Source organism: Gossypium hirsutum, chromosome D05, assembly GCF_007990345.1.
Source record: "Gossypium hirsutum isolate 1008001.06 chromosome D05, Gossypium_hirsutum_v2.1, whole genome shotgun sequence".
NCBI classification, from domain to species: domain Eukaryota; kingdom Viridiplantae; phylum Streptophyta; class Magnoliopsida; order Malvales; family Malvaceae; genus Gossypium; species Gossypium hirsutum.
In genome coordinates, this window is record NC_053441.1 from 51,646,232 (window position 1) to 51,662,548 (window position 16,317).

The window sequence follows — 16,317 nt, forward strand, 5'->3', positions numbered from 1 at the left end:
CACCCGTGTCTTAGGCTATGTGGACCTAAAATGAACCTTAAACAACAAGTTTACCATTTCAAACTTACTTGGACCCTAAGAAACTCAAATACCAACCAAAATACCTATTCAAAAAGACATTAATCAAGCCAAAAACATACCAAAATCAACGTATTAAGTGCCTAACCAATGTACCCTCATTGGTACCACATATATATATACAATTGTTCATAAAAATAATTTTCAAATAAAACTTATCTCTTCTTCCAATCTAACATCTAATTCAATACCATCTCAAACATACCATATCTTAGCAATGTTATAACCAATTCATCATATACCATTATGGCCATTCAAACAAGAATTATAACCTAATCACATTAGCACAAACTAATATGACACCAAAAGTACCAAAAAAGTATCATCCAAAACAACTTATACAACCAAGTTCATACTTAACTATTTACATATTCAAAAACATGAGTTTCAACATTCAAACCCAATACATGCCATATAATCTAGAATAAATATGCTAGATAGTGTGAGTCGAGTGTCGATCCGATCGTCTAACCTTCCGAGTATCTACAAAAACAAATATTAACACCAGTAAGCTTAAAGAAGCTTAGTAAGTTCGACGTACTAAAACAATAAATCTTACCAAAGTATATACAACAATTCAAACAATAACAATTCAACCACGAAGATTCCTTGTCATCCACAATCACAATCGATGAATCACACATATATTCAATTTAATACTCAATGAATAGTAAATCCATCAAATTCATTAAACAAATTTCATTACCGAGATTTTCAATTCTAAGAACAACTTAAGGATAGGAGTACATTGTCAGACCAATCAAAACACACCAGATGCTTACATGATGCAATCCCTCCAAAATACACCATTGCTCATAAGAGCTAGTCCAACCGAAACACACCAATGCTCAAAAGAGCTAGTCCCTCCAAAACACACCAAACAAAAAGTATAACACGAGAGTTCGCAACAAATGTTGAACTTCGGTTTACTCAGATAATATATATACATAACTTCAAAATCATCTCCACTCCAATCCCCCATAACAAACCAATGCACGACTGTACTCTATCTCGCGTTCAATCCAAACCGAGCATCAAATTTTAAAAGTATATCTCAAATAATCATTCATTATCAACAATTAAATATATATATATAAGTTGTACTATATTATTCTACTCACCAATTCGTATAGATATTAAATTCTAAACCGTACGAACTTACCTCGACTTAATTGTGGTAATTGAAGAAGTTCAGGGACTATTCTGCTATTTATACTTTTTCCATGAGTATCTACGGGATCTTGATCTAAAATGTAAAATTTCTCAATTATCAGCTTAAATTTCACATTTCAACCATTTTACAATTAATACCCTTTTTTTGAATTTACATAATTACCCCAAATTTTAACAAATTTTACAATTTAATCCTTTAACCTGAAATTCATCAAATTAACCATTTTTCTCAAATCAAAATTCTATCCAAATATACTAGGCCCTTCAAAAATCCCTAATGAATATTAAATTTACTATCAAACCCTACTATTTTTACATTTTCACAATTTAATCCTAAAATCAAAATCTAAAAAAAATCACTTTACAAAATCATCAAACAACACAATCAAAGCTCCAAATACATGCTATTCATCAAAAACATCCAATATTTAACGATGGAAACTTTAAAATTTTTTAACAGAATCAAAAATGAAGGTACGGGCTAGCTGGACCTAGTTGCAACGATATCAAAAATAGAAAAATTACAAGAAACATAATCAAAATGGACTTACATGCAAGGAAATAACCAAACCGAAGCTTTTTCCTCCCCTAGCTATGGCTTTCGGACATTTGAAGAAGAAAATGAAAGTTTAGTTTTTTTTCTTAAATTAACTATCAAAACGTTAAAATTTCTTAACCAAATTTTAATACAATTCTAATGACTCTAAAAATATTCTAAAAATAATATATATGAGTCGATATGACAAAAATTTGTGGTCCCGAACCACTGTTCCGTCACTACTGAACATCAGGTTGTAATAATACCATTGTTACATTTATAATCAAATTCATTTATATTACAACAATATAGTATATAATTAATTTAACTAACATTAAAACAATCATACTTCATACGAACTTATCTCGATAACTAGAGCGTAGAAGTAGAATCAAACACTAATCTGAAGCTTTAGCCATTCCTCGATTTAAGCCCGAATGTGGTTTATCTTGATCTAAATAGATAATTTCAATCAATTAAGTACTTCTAGTATTCAATTTAATCCATAGTTCATATTTATGTAAAATTATGAATTTTCCCTAACATTTTAATTTTTCACAATCTAGTCCTTAAGCTCATAACTTAAATATAACTCATTTTAACATAAATCCAACTTAATCAATATTACAAGGGACCTTGAAATAACCCATTATTAACCAACATTTCACAATAAAACCCATAAATTTACGCTTTTAACAATTTAATCCTATTTCCAAAATTCATCAAAAATCACTAAACAAAACATGTTTATTTTACAACAAAGATAAATAATCCATCAAATAACATCAAAAAACATTGAAAACATCTATGGCAAGTCCCTCAATCTTTAAAAATTTTACAAATTAACTCCTGGACTAGCTAAATTAAGCTAAAATGAACTCAAAAACATAAAAATCATTAAAAACGGGATCAAATTCACATACCATGCAAAGAAAAGACTTGGCCGAACCTCCAAGCCCTAAAAATGGTTATTTCCTTCCTTAATTTCGGTGGAGAGACTAAGGGAGGAAGATGAAGCAAGTTTTGTTAAATTTAGTTTAAGTCTATTTATTAATTTACCATTTTAACCTTGACTATTAACTTAAAATTTAACAAATCTTACCATAAATGTCCACTAACATTAAGAAAGGTATAATTACTATCTAGATCCTTTAGATTTCCTTTTCATAGCCATTTAGCTTTTTAAACTATTAGATACTCACTTTTGCACCTTTTACAATTTAATCCTTTTCACTTAATTAACCATTTAAACATCAAAATTTCTTAACAAAATTTTAATACGACCTTAATATAATCCTGTAGACTCAATAAATATTTAAATAATAACTCACTCATCAAAATTGTGGTCCCAAAACCACTGTTTCTGACAACACTGAAAATAGACAGCTACAGATTTTCGTCATAGCGGGAGAGTTTCCAAGAAATCAGATTTCTTCATGTATGATGGTAGTGATTATAACACAAAAATTTTTGAATAAAAATACAATGATTCGTTCACACACAATGATGCTATGCAGGATATTGATTCATAGGTAGTGTTATTTTGGAAATATGCAAGTAGGTTTTTTAGAGTAACTACAATGTGATTAATCAATGATAGATAGTTGGATATCAGAGGAAGTTGAAAATAATGATATGTTGAGAAATATTAATTTAGGGTATAGACTAAATCGTAAGTTGTGAATAGCGTAGGATCAAAGTGTGGAATTTAAAATATGAAAGGATAAAATTAAATTAATAAGAAAAAGTAAAAGGATTAGAAGTATTATTTTACCAAAAGTGAATAGTGATTCAAAGTGTGGATTGTAAAGATTTTTAAAGGGAAAAAAATCCTTTTGAAAATGGATAATTATGGAATTATTAAAATAAGAAAATTAGGAATATGTTGGCATGATTTTTAGCCAATGCATTTGACGAGAAATTGAGATTAAATCCTAGCTATTGGATTTAAATTATTATAACTAGATTTTTATATTAATTATATTATATTATTATTAAAATAATTAGATATTTTTATGGAAAGATGGAGAAACTCTCCATCATTCATACTCGAACTATAGAAAGAAAGAAGAGAATTTTTTTCTTACGATTTCATCCCTTTCCTCCATTAATGTCAAATCCTAGCCAAAAACCTTTGAATTTTCATTAAAATCCTTAGTAAAATTAAGTTTCTAGCAACCTAGAAAGCTTGGTTTCAAGTTTTAATATTGTATATTCATGGTAGAAATGAGAGAAGATCAAATTACCATGAGACACGATGGAGACAATGTAAGGATTTCACGATCATGTTTGTTTCAATCAGTAATGCATGAAAGTGTTCTTAAACAAGTGTTTTGATTATATATACTTTATCTTATTGATATATTAATAAAGAGAGACAAAAAAAAGTTTATTAAAGAGGTGTTGAGAAAGGAAAACAAGTAGCTAAGAAGTGAAAGAAGGTAGAGAAAGTTAGGAAGCATATTCAAACCAAAGAAAAAGTAAGTACTCTTAGAATTTTTCTTACCATAAATAAGGAAATTAAGTGTAAACATATAGAAATTGTAACATCCCAAAATTTTCAAATAGACACGTGACACCATTCTGAGAGCAAATATAGTGAATTTTCAAGAAAATATGAAAAAGAGTTAGTTAAAGAATTTTTCTGAAAATAAGTGATTTTGGATATGAGAATTAATGGAAAGATTTTTAGAAGCGAAATGTGATTAAAGGACCAAACTGTAAATTTTAAAAAGTTCAAAGACTAAAATGCAAATTTGACAGAAACAGGAAAAATGAATTATTATTGATTACCTTCATGGAAGCATATTGGATTTTTTTTTAGTGATGAAAATCACCTTTGGACTAAATTAAAAAAAATTAATTTAGTACTCAAGGATGCGTATTAAGTATTAAATGAAACTTATGAAATTTGGGTTCTTAATATTTGTTGTGAAGAAATTATGTTTAGAAGCATAAAGGGACAAAAAGATTATTTTGCCCCAAAATGATATTTTGATTGATTCTAAAAAAATTTATGATAAAATATTATTTATATGAAATATTTGGTTGGGAAATATACCAATAAAGGCCCATTTCTAAAATTATTTATGGAAATGAGCCGTTTCTAAAAATAATTACAGGTATGGACCAAAAACCCAAAAACGCGCTAACATGGATGTATTTTGTAACACCTCTAACCCGTATCTGTCGTCGGAATAGGGTTAAGAGCATTACCAAAAGTTTACATTTCAAAACAATCAAATACTCAAGAGATTCAAATCATAACATAATTCATTACACAATCAATCAATCTCATGCGTATTGTCTCTTATCGAGACCTCGAGGCTCTAAAAGCGCTTTGGAAACAAATTGGGACTAAATAGAAAACATTTAAAATTTCATGGCAAAAGATAGAAAAATTCATACTGTAACGCCCCAAAATTTTAATTTTGGGAATTGTGCATGTACAACACAAACATTTGTTAGCTTTAGTGGTTATGTGTTCTAGGAGTGTTTGGGAGGTCCTAAGTTTAAGTCAAGACTTGGGTAAATTTTGGTTTTTTTATTAATAAGTTCTATCTTTGGTCAGTAGGCTTTTAAGTAAAAGTTGGAAAATAATTAATAAAATGGGTCTGCTGGTCTGGTGGATAAGTGGAGTGTTGGTGTAAGGGAGGTTATAGGTTCAAATTTTTGAGACAGCAAAGGTTGTATTTTTGCTCCTAATTTTGGCTAGAGTTGTGCTGAACTAGGTTTCTGAGTGGTGGATGTGTAGTATGAAGTGAGGGATTATGGGGAAGAATATCCAAAATCTGATCAATTTTTCCTTTTTCAAAAAAAAAGAGTCATTTTTCTCTCTATCTTTCTGACGTTTTCTCTCCCCCATCTCTACTGAATTTTTTCTTCTTCTTTTCTTCTTACTCGATTATCTTTTCTTTTCTTTCCTCTACTACCGAAATTCCCTTGTTCCCCCTAAACTATTCTTTCCTCTTGATTTCGTAGCATTAAGTAGCACTTGTGCAAATTCAATAAGTTGTTGGGTATCATTTTAAGAGATTATTTTGTGTTCAATAGTCTAATTCTGGGGTGTTGTCAACAGCATTTCGAGGATTAAGGCTCTCCTCGTGATTTTTGTAAACGTACCGATTTCAAGTTTTTACGGTAAGTGTTCATCGTTTTATGAGTAAGTATTTTGGTTTTGAGATTTTGATTAATCATGATGTAAGACTGATTATGGTGTTATTTGTTCAATTATAGGCTTTGGAGTGCTCGGGGACTGTTTTAGCATCAAACAAAGCCAGGTGTGTACCCAAAACACAAAAATAAGGGATTCTGCGAAAAGTTGAAATTGCTTGCTGTTTGGATAGTAGCAATAGGCTAACTTAAAAAAATCACCATAAATTATGTAAATCGAATTAGAGGATGAAAAAAATGGGATTAAAGATATTTGAGTCTAGTTTCTCATAGAAGAAACGAAGTAAGCAAAAGAATTTCATACTATGAGATATTTGAATTTTAGTAAGATAGATTTAAAATGATTTTGGAATCCCCTATCCTGAATTTGGAAAATTATTAAAAATTGTATAAAAATAATTATCGGTTACAATTTATATTTTTAAAATCCTAAATGAGTCTAATTTCAAGATAAATAAACGAAAACATCATCTGAATTCTGTATAAGAAGATAATTAATTTTTAGTGTAGAAAGGTCGAAACTGTCAGACAGCAGAATAGGGGAAACTTTAAAGAATAAACTGTACTTATTGGCTAAACCAATAATTCTAAAAATTTTATGGTAAGAAGATATGCGAGTCTGGTTTCAGGTAAAATTTATGGATCTTAATTCGGAATTCTGTAGCTTAAGATACAAATAATTTAGTAACAGTGATTCAAGTAGACAGTTTTGAAGGATCATATGAGTAAATAGTGGAAACACATATGAATAATTAACTAGCACGGGTTACATTAAAATGGATCACGAGGCCAAGGCCAATTTGGGTCATGTGGGCCCACACGGGCGAACATCATGGGCTTGTAGGCCCATTTTCACTGTTTAACTGATAAGGTTGCACGGGTCGCCCAAGTCGACTGTAAACCTACTGTAGGATCGGTAATCTTACCTAAACCCCTAATTGACTGAAATGACTGTATGACTGATATGATTAAGCCTGATGATGTCCCACTGATTTGATACTGTATGCCCTGTTTACATGCATGATATTATGTTATAGCGTGTCATATATGTATATTGCATTGCATTGGGTTGGGGGATTATAATGTTCAGAGGAAGTGTACTGAAATGCCTCGAGCCTAATTTACTGTAAGCTCAGCTACAAACTACTGTCTAGTGCCGCATTCGGTACTTGGAGTGTAGGGATGGGTGGGTTGATTATATCCCCACATGAAGTGTAAGGTTGGACGGAGATGGTGTGTAGAGGCTGGATGGGTAGGATTTTTGTGACTGCATATCTGTTACTGCTACTAATACTGTGATAGGTTAAAGCCCTATTGCATGACTATTTTTGTACTAAGATGGGCTAAGGCCCAAACTAGACTGATACTGGTACTGAAAAGGACTTAAGCCCAAACAGTGATTATCTGTTTACTGTCTGTTCATTTGCATGGGGATTACACACTGAGTTTACGTAAACTCACCCCTTTTGTTTAATCTGTACAGGTAATCCCCAGATTTAGGCGGGTCGGTGCGACAGAGGACTCAGTGGTGGCCACACAACTTCTTTTACACTGTTTATTACCTATTTATGATTTTACTTTTATTTGGGAGTATTTTGCTGTAATTATGGCCTTTATGGATTTTGGTTTAAATTTGGTTTTTATACGATTTTATGATTTAAATCTGCAAGTGTTAGGTAAAACTCGGGTTTTCAAATGAAATTAATGTTTTATCAAAAATACCATGAATACGCAAACTGTTTAAAAGCTTCCGCAATAAGAAAACGTTTTGAAATTGAATAACGATTTGTAAATGAATAATGTTTTGGAAATGAACGACGCGATTTGAAATTAACATAAGATAATGAAAAAATGGTTAAATAGAAAAAGGGATTTAGCGGCAACATATTTTTCGAAAAGCACTACCTTGTGACATTGTCAGATTTGGCCATAACATCTAGTTGGGTCTGGGGTGTTACACATACTACAGGGGTCACACGGCCGTGCGGTCAAGCCATGTGACTCACACGGCTGAGACACAACCCCATGTCTCAGGCCGTGTGGGCATTCAAAGTAGGGACACACGGCCGTGTCCCAGCCCATGTCCATGCCCGTGTAACTCTCTGACTTGGTTCACACAACCAAGCCACACGCCCGTGTGCCAGGCCGTGTAACTCTCGAAATACAACTTTTATAAACCTATAGGGGACACACAGCCGTGTCGTGTGGTCGTGTGTCACACACGACTGAGACACACGCCCGTGTCTTAAACCGTGTGGACAAGAAATAGGCCAATTTCAAGCCATTCCTTTCACTCATTTCAAGCTCACACCTACAAGACATTTGCACATACAATCAAGCTTTCAATCATACCTAAAATATGCATAATAAGACCAATTCAATAGGTCATTTATCTATACAACCAATATGCCAAAAGGCACCTCAAACATAATTATCAAATCAACCCAAATATATGCACATTTACCATTTATCATCTATTTTGTCTCCATGCCAAAACATAGCATAATTGACCATATTCCAAAACACAACCAAACATGCTAAATTGGTCATTCAAAGTATACTTTCATTTGACCATTCCAACACCAACAATGTAAGCATCAAAACCATCTAAATGACACCAATCTAGCCAATTCCAAATGGATCTAACAACCAACATATATACATACCAAATTTGACTCGTGCACATCCATTCAAACCTTTATAAAGCATGCCATAACTTGAACATGTTGTGGTCAATCTATCACCTACCATTTTAGCCATTCCAACAAGCATTAATTCATTGTCAAGTGACACATATCAATAAGACCTCACAAGTACCAAGGTTACACCAACCACAATGATATATACATGTCAAACTCATCAAACTAACATATATCACAATTCCACCTATACATGCCATTATAACCTTGATCAAGACATCAAAATCTACCGATAAAATCGATGGATAGTGTGATGGATCTCTGACTAGCTTCCAACTCGATTGAGCTTTCGATAATCTGTAAAGTAAGAGAAAGACAACCACATAAGCAATGAATGCTTAGTAAGCTCTTATGAACTTTAAACATAACATTCCATTTTAAATATGAACTTTATAAATCATAAATAAACCTATACCAATGCTTAAAGATTTATCAAACTATATAACTATCAATTCACAAATGAATAGGTTCATTAACATCCCGAATACTTTCCATTTATACCATAATAAGGTCTTATAAACTGAATTACATAATCATCAACCTTTTCTTAAAATGGTGAACCATTTCATTTACTAACTTATCATTCCATTTACTTAGTATAAGCTTAATTACATTATCAGTTCACGAATCAGTGTATCTATTCGTGACATAAGTCACATATATCATAAGTAAATTCCTTCCTTACAAGTAAGTCCTTTAACTCAACAATCCTTTCTATTTAATCATATTTCGTCACATCTATGAACTTATTATTTTCGTATCTATTCTCACCAGTTTCATTTGAATAAACATCAACCATACCACAAGCTAGTGCATTTAAACATAACTCTTTCACATTTAACTAATAATCATTCTGTAATTCATCATTCGTCTCAAACTTTCCTATAAACATGTCATTCTAGAATCACTTACCTTCACTAAATAAGATTAGAGCTAAATGAATAAATTAATCATACATGTTATACATTTACGAAGCACTTATAGGCTTAGTATTGAAAATGGTTCATCTTATACTTCCTATACTATAATAATTCAACCCAAACTCATTTGTATATGTATATAAACATATATATTTAACCAAATAATCATCAATATAACGATACTCACATATGATCAAGTAATTCATTTAACATTTAACATTACTAATATCTTGACTATACATTAGCCTTTAACATTAAAATAATTTTGTAAATTCCATTCACAGTTAGCCCAACGAACTAGTAACTTGACTCGGATACTCGGGTAACTACACCGCACCAAAGGCATCATGGATGCATAACAGGGGCACTGAAGTGTAAACAGGGGCACCGTAGTGCGAATAGAGACACAGAAGTGTATACAGGGGCACCGAAGTGCAAATCTCGTACAACTACACATCCTAACCCTATTGGCATGCCAATCGTATCCTAGTGGTTACTACGTTCAACCAGGCATTTCATGTAATCCTTTTCCTTTAAACATATTTATCATTCAAGGGCACTTCATCGTTCCCGTACACATTATATAATATCAATACATATATTCATGTTGTCAATGTACCATCACAAAAATTAACATCATCTATTAATCACTTTCATATTTCTCGATATGCAAATTGTAACAATTCATAATCATTCTAAAATCGCATATCTCATATTTCATAAATATTCAATAGTTTTCTAATAAATCATTTCTCACCTTATATTCAGTTATAATATTTCAAGTTTCAACGCACATTTTCAACATCATATATAAGTATATACATTCACAAATAAGCAATAACATTATTTATATATATGGGTATATACAATTCTATACCTACGAACTTACCTGGCTGAATTGCAGAAATGACAAAGTACAATGGCTTTTTCATAATTTCTAATCTCCTCGATTTTCCACTCAATCTTTATCTAAATTAATAATTTCATTCAATTTATTAATTTATACAGTAAAACAATGTATTATAATTCAATTTAGTCATTTTGACATTTTTACAAAATTACCCCTAAAGTTTTACTTTTATTCAATTTAGTCCCTGAGCCTAAAACATGCAAATTAATCAATTTCACCCAAAATTGAGCCTAGAAAAATACTCATGGCATCCAATACAGTCCATTATTGCAACAATTTCACATCAAATCCTTGTACTTTTACTATTTTAACAATTTAGTCCTAATTAGAAAATTCATCAAAAATCACTTACTAAAATACTTTAAAATAAAAAATAATATCTAAAATTCATCATTTAACATCTAAAATCACAAGGTTCATCAATGGCTACATTCAAAATCTTTAACAGTTTCAAAATTAAAGGTACGGGTTAGCTGGACCTAATTGCAACAATCTTAAAAATATAAAAATTATTAAAAGCCGGTAATAATTGCATGAGGAATTCACCATGCACGAACCTAGCTTCATTTCCATGGAAATTCGGTTGTACTTGGTGAAGAAAACCAAAAAGATGATGATAATTTAACATTTTGTTTTCTTTTAATTAATTAATTATAAAATTTACCATTTTGTTCACTTAATATCATCCAATTTCATGCTTTTAGTTGCCCAAAACCGTCCACTAAAACCTTAAATGGTTTAATTACCATTTAAGTCTCTTTTTCTTTATTCAATTAACCATTTAATCATTCAAATCAAATAGCGGTCAAATTTTATATCTTTTACAATTTAGTTATTTTTAATTAATTAACTATCGAAACGTTAAATTTTTTCAACGAAACTTTAATACCACCTTAATGACACTCCATAAATATTTAAAATTTTCACGGCTCGATTTATAGAAACAAGGTCCCGATACCTCATTTTCTAATACCTGAGTCATACCACTTGAACTTAATTAATCACTTATATAACATAAACTATCAAATCAAAAATCATTTTAAAATAATATTTGACTCATAAATATTAAATAATAATATTTGTGAACTTACTCGTCAGATTTGGTGGCCCCGAAACTACTATTTCTGACACCACTGAAAAACGACTGTTACACGTTTTTAGGGGATAACCCCACATCAATGCTTTTTTCCTTAATGGCAGGAAAAAATGCACTGAGATGGACGTACTTTTGCCCGTGCTCGGACTAAATTTTCAAAAAAGGTAATTTTTTTAAAATATTACAAAAATAGATCAATTTTTTGAAAATTTATGAGAATAAGCTTTTATAAAGACCCAAAGTGGAAGCACCATTTTTTATGCCACCAATTAATGTAAAAATAAAACTTACAAAATAGATCTTTATATAGACTCAAAGTCTCATTTCTCTTGTTTTCTTAAACAATGTGGGATGTGAGATATGTGTGTAATGACCCATTTTCAGTGAAATCGAAATAGTGGTTTCGTGACCACAAATCTGAGCTAGAAGGAAAAATTATCTTAATATTGTGGTATGGTCTATATTATGATAGGAATGTTGCATGAAAATTTTGATAAGAAAATTTTATTGATTATATGGTTAAATTGATTTAAAAGGATCAAATAAAAAAATATGCATTCATGGGACTCCGTTCCGGTAAATCGGATTCGTAAATATTTATTATAAATATTTACAAGTTAGTTGTGTGTCTAATTAGGTTTTGATTAGGTGAATTTGACTTAATTAAAAGTAATTAGGAAAAAGGATTAGATTGAAATACGTGTGAAAGTTTAATTATAGATTAAAGAAAGTAAAAAGGACTAAATAAGTAAATATGCCATTATTATAAATTGAGGCGGTTTAACAAAAAAATCTAAGATATTTTTAATTTAAAATATATATTATGTTATGTTTACTTAATTAATAAGTATGTTATTGTATTATATTATTATACTATTATATTATTATATATATAACAAAAGAAAGAAAAGAAATAAGAAAGAAATAGAACTGAAACAGAGAGAATAGGGAGAAAGAAGAAAGAAAAAGAAAAAAAAAATTGGGATTTCAAGGTTTCAAACTTAAATTGGTAAGTCAATTTAATTCCTTTTCTTGTAATTTTTAAGTTTTTATGATCCTAGAACAAAATACTATTAGGTATATGTTGAAATTTTGAAAGTTAGTAGATTTGTGAATGTAATTTATATTGAATTAATGGATGAATTAGAGATTGAATTGATGGAAATTCAAACTAAAATTGGAAAAAAGGATTAAATTGTGAAATAAGTTATAAGTTTAATGCAATAAGGATTAAATTGTAAAGAAAAATTCAAAATTAAGGTTTTATTAGTGAAAATTTGAGAGTAAGTTAAGTTATAAGTAGAATTTAAGTAAAAAAATAAGGTATAAATTGTGATAAAATAGAAATAATTTTAGTTATGGATTAAATTGAAATGTGAGCTAATGTAAGAAATGATGAATTTATTATATCATACATGTTTATTTTTATTAAATGGTATAGGAAAGTCATTTGATTGTTTTTCTCTAATATATAAATGTTATATGTTTTATATGAAATTGAAGAGAAAGAAAAGATAGGAGAGGACCTAATTGAAGAATATGAAAAAAAGAAGGCTAAGGAGTGAAGGAAGACATCATCTCAACCTTTTTGTTGTAAGTACTACAAGATTTTTAAATTATTTTTAATTAAATACTTATATTATAGTATAGAATTATTTAGAAATAAAAAAATGTAAAATATATATATTTAAATTTATAAAATAAAATCATTATAAAATAAAAGATTATGGAACTATGAAATTTGTAAAGAAAATTATAGATGGAGAATATAAGATGGTATATTGTTTGAATATTAAGTAAATGTTGTGACAAAAATATATATATGTGAAAAAGGTGTGATATTTGTGAATCGAGAAATATGCACTAAATTGTAATGATGGAGAAATGAGAAATCTTTTTTGAAATATTTTTGTAAAGTATTTAAATGTATGAAGTTCAGTTTTAATGCCCAAGTAGATGGAATTTAGAACTACTAGGATATTAGTGGCATGCCATTAAGGAATCTTAGCGCGCTCTCTGATTATTGGCACGTCAGTGCTTTCTGTTTAGCACATATGTGCTCTCTGTATAGCACTTTATGCTCTCTGTTCATTAATGCATAATAATGTACCTCTGTATTTGTTCCGTATATCCGGTGTGATCTATAAAATCTACTTTGGGCTAAGAATATGAGTTGTAAACAAAAGTGAATCATCAACGTGTTAAGGTAAGTTTTAAAACTTACAAAAAAAGATATATTATATTTTATTAATATATAGCATAGCTAAATAAACTTATATGTATGTAAATATGTATTAATGGAATGAATTTAAAATATTTTATTAGGATTTATTTATCTATTTATTCTTGTAGTGCTTACTAAGCCTTCACCGGTTTAATGCGTTTAATTTTAACGCGTAGGTTCAGTTAGACTCGAAAAGATAAAGTCGGGCTAGAAGATTTCTCATCTCATCACATCCTCAAGAGCTTCAAAAGTAGGTACCATATTTTGAATTAAAATGGCATGTACATTGGTAGTTTAGTTGTGTTCCCATGTATTAGGGACTAAAATGTAAACTCTTTCAATTCTATCTATTTTGAGGTACTTGAAGTATTTTGGTACATATGAAATGAATTAGTGAAACTATAAGTATGTTTGCAAATATGGTTGGTAAGTTAAAATACTATGTACAAATGTTTTAATTAAACAATATCTAGCCATAACCGTTTTGGCACCAAATGTAATAGTCTTATACCGAGTCTGTACGATTGGACCGGGTATAGGGTTGTTACAATGTGTATATATAGACTCCTGAATAGGTTTGCAGCTTGTTCCTAAACAATGTGGGATTCCTTCCTCTTTTAACTAACAACATAAGATTAAAGGCTACACTATATTTTATATTTTTTTTACTTATAGAGTTTAAATTTTTTTTACAAAAAGTTAACATTTGTTACATTATAAATAAAAATTTTAAACCTTATAAGTAAAAAAATTATAAAATATAAAATGACGTGGGATTTGGTCTCTTCTTGTTTGAAGATGACCAAATGGGTTTGAAGTAAAGGTGTTTAGAGGATATGTGGAAGATTATATAGTATTTGTCATTAATGCAATCTTGTTTTGTTGCATTTGATTTTTTTTAAAGCAAATTCATTGTATATACTTCAATACCAATATTATTAGATATCCACTAAAAAGATTATATAGATTTATTTACTGAACACTAAAATTTGATGCAAACAATCAATATAATGTGTAGGTATGAAACTCTTAATGAATCAACTCATATACATTTCTTTTCTTTTCAAATGAATGAATGTTATATTGAAACAAAAATCATTCACGTATAAAGAATTTTATACATATGTAATATAAAAACTGATTATGAAGTTGTCTATTCTTATGTATTTAAGGTAATTTTTTTATCACTTAATTATACAAGGCAATAAAATAGTCATTTAATCATGTTTTTTTTTTGAATCATCTATTTATGAAAAGTTACAAAGTTGTCATTCAACTATTCAAATTTGTCTTCTTCTACTTCTTTTTTTTGTTACATACCTTAAATTTCAAGATAATTGGGTGACCAAAAAAATTACTAATAGTTGAGTGATCATTTTATAAGTTTTTATACTTTGATGGTCAAAAAGTCATAGTTAAGTGACTATTAATGTAATTTAATCTAGATATAAAAATATGAAAAATAATTATTATATTTTATGTATATTATATATTTCTATAAAAAAACTTATTTAACATAATTATATACTATGTTTAAATAGATTATCTATCTAGTCAAAATACATCTAAAATAAATTTATCAACATTCATTACGTGATGAAAATTAAATTAAAATTAGGATTAAAAAATTAATGAGTATAGTAAAATATTTAAAAAAAGAGATCAATTTTTTTAAAATTAAAAAATATATATACTATCTGAGTACCAAATATTCACCATTTATTTATTAATCAAACATTCATAATATAAAATAAAATAAATAATAATAAAATTTAAAAATATAACTTCTGAATTGAAATAATGAAAAATTATTTTAAAAATTAGAATTGTATGGATATTAACTTCAAACATTTAAAATTGAATAGAAGATTATTGCATGTATAAGTTTCATATGTGCAATTTGTTCTCTTTTTTTTTAATGGTCCTTTTGTATATGCTAACAATTTTAAAATGCAACAAGATTAAAGATCTCAAAAGAAAATTTTATAATATGAGAAAATATTAACAAAATATAAAAAAATAGAAATTGTTTTGTAAAAAATTATAAATTATAGTGTAGCTTTAATTTTATGTTGTTAGTTAAAAGAGGAAGGAATTACACATTGTCTAGGAATACACTGCAAACCTATTCATGAATCTATATATACACATATCTCACATCTCACATTACTTAAAAAAAAAAGAAGGAGAAATGAGACTTTGGGTCTATATAAAGATCTGTTTTATAAATTTTATTTTCACATTAATTGGTGGAACCAAAAAAAAATTGGTACTGCCACTTTGGGTCTTTATAAAAGCTTATTCTTGTAAATTTTTCAAAAATTAGTCTATTTTTGTAATATTTTTAAAAATAATCTTTTTTTTGCCTAACACAAGAAAAAAAGTGCCGATGTGGAAGCCCCTCCTCCCCTTGCTGCTGTTGTTTCCCCCCACTCCTTCCATGGCTTCCCTCTTCTTTTTCTTTGCTTCTCTTTAAATTTTTTAAATAAACTTTGAGGTTTTGCTA